We start from the raw sequence: 2,241 nt of genomic DNA, 5'->3' as shown, positions 1-2,241 counted from the left end.
TTTCCTCTGAAATGCTTAAAAATTAAAGTCCTATTCTGAGAAACATTTTATACAGCTTGAAACCAGGTCTATTCACAGCACAGTTAATTGGGCTACTCAGAATAAATGATGTCTGGTTGTAAATACTTGCAGGATCATCCCTAAAAGAGACAATATGACAGGTTTGGATCTAAATGTTAAATGTTACCTAATCAAACACTCAAAAATTATCATAAGTCATTCAAGCAAAGTAAAGCATGACTAGATGAAATTACTTAAGATATGTTGTATGTATAAAAATAAAATATTAATTTAACCCATTCAGCATGGTACAGGTGGCAGAGTAAAAAAAAAAAATAAATAAAATCAAGGCAGTCATTTAGGATTCAAAACCAAATTAAGTTTAATGCAATGGACTTTATTCTGATAATGCTTTTATCATAATATTTGGACTGTGCAAGGTGTTTAACAATCTTCCCACCAAATCCCTCTGTCAACACCAAAAAAAAATTAGTGTGTTTTTTTCTTTCCAATATTATCTCCAGTTGTAATTTTTAAGGAAAGAGTGAAGACTTGGCTGTCTGCCTTCTTGGACTTTTCACAGTTCAAATTAGGAACACATTATGCACATTAATGTCTTGGAAGATAAACAGGATTGTTAAAGTCTCCTTCAAGGTTTACAGTTTACAGTTTAGAATTTAATCAGTTATTTCCCCAAGTTTATACATCAGAAAAGACATCACAAAAGCAGTGATAGGTAACATTTTCACTACTACCTTCACTGACAAATTCATGTTTATGTATATCTTCAAAATCTATCATCTGTGTAGGGTTATTTGTTACCTTTTTTTTTTTTTTGGAAGGCATACATTTTTTTTCAGTAGATTATTTGTGAACAATGTAAAGAGATACAGCAAACTTATGATTTTCCACATGGTATTGGATGCAACAGTTAACATTGTTATAGCCTTCAAAGATTACCAAGAAAATAATTTATCCACTTTTTTTTTTCAAAATATATTTAATTTTTCCCTGTTCATAGACTTCATGTGTAGTTATTTTCCTTGCCTTCCCCAATGTGTGGCAGGTTCCTTTTGTCGTTTGTGTGTACTTCACTACAACAGTAGGTTAAAAAAAAAAAAAAAAAGGAAAGTGTAACTATAATCCCCCCCCCAAAAAAAAAAAATGTTTTTTTTTTCACTACTTCTTCAGAACAAGTATGACTGTAGTACAAGATTTCACACATATTACACCCAAACCATTTCCAATAGATCACTTCTGCAGGGTTTAAACAGTATTCTTATGGCATCATTCTTCTAGGACGCCACCGCTAGCTGGAGTGCTAGCTAATACACTCTTGGCTATCTACAGATTCATTGTATTGGTCTTGAGGGACAGAGTGTATGTTTCAACATCTTCAGGAGATGGAAAAATGGTTAAAACTGTTGTAGAGATTATTTCAGCATAAGACACATCTACTTCAGATCTTATTTCTCTAACTCTTTTGGAGGCCAATGGAAAAACACCTGCTGAAGAGGAAAAATGATTGTTTTGAATTTACTACACTCAGCAACTATTCACAGCTGCTGAGCACTCCAGAAGTCGATGAAGCTCGCATGCAAGAGGTAGGAATACATTGACAGTTCCTCATCAGTTGGCAGCAAAACTTCCACCCTTCCACATCTATATCTTGGAGGTGAGAGAGTGACTGACACAGTCCCCCTAACTGAAAGATATTAGCATATCTTTAGATCAGTAAAAGTCCCTGTTTTGCCACTGCTTTCTTACTGCTGCTGTCAACCACCACAAGGATCGTAAGTCTCTTTTGTCTATATATTTTATTGATGGACACGATAACCACAACATATACACTTTCATCGTTCAATAGGACCAATACTCCTTTAATGTTGCTTTAACACTGATTTAAAGTTGTTTTATCTTTGGAGTTTCTAGTGGGAAAAAGATTCTCCAACTAGTTATAGATTGAGTCCTTCATATAACACAACTGCGATTTTCCCAAGAGTAAATCCAGAGCAGAAAATCTGGCTAAATTTTTTATCACTAAAGTATCAGGTTAAGTCTATAAAATACAGAATAACATTTACATTAAAAAGAAACTGCTACACATTGATTTCATTGACATCTCTGTTGGTTACTCTTTCTGTGACCATGGACAATTAATTTACTTTCTGTTTTACTTCATTTCTGTATTGTGAAATGAGTTCTTAAGAAACATTCAGTTATTGGTTATTGTAGGTTTTT

The sequence above is a fragment of the Anas acuta genome, chromosome 4 (assembly GCF_963932015.1).
Source record: "Anas acuta chromosome 4, bAnaAcu1.1, whole genome shotgun sequence".
NCBI lineage: Eukaryota > Metazoa > Chordata > Aves > Anseriformes > Anatidae > Anas > Anas acuta.
Note: the sequence above shows the minus strand (reverse complement) of the source record.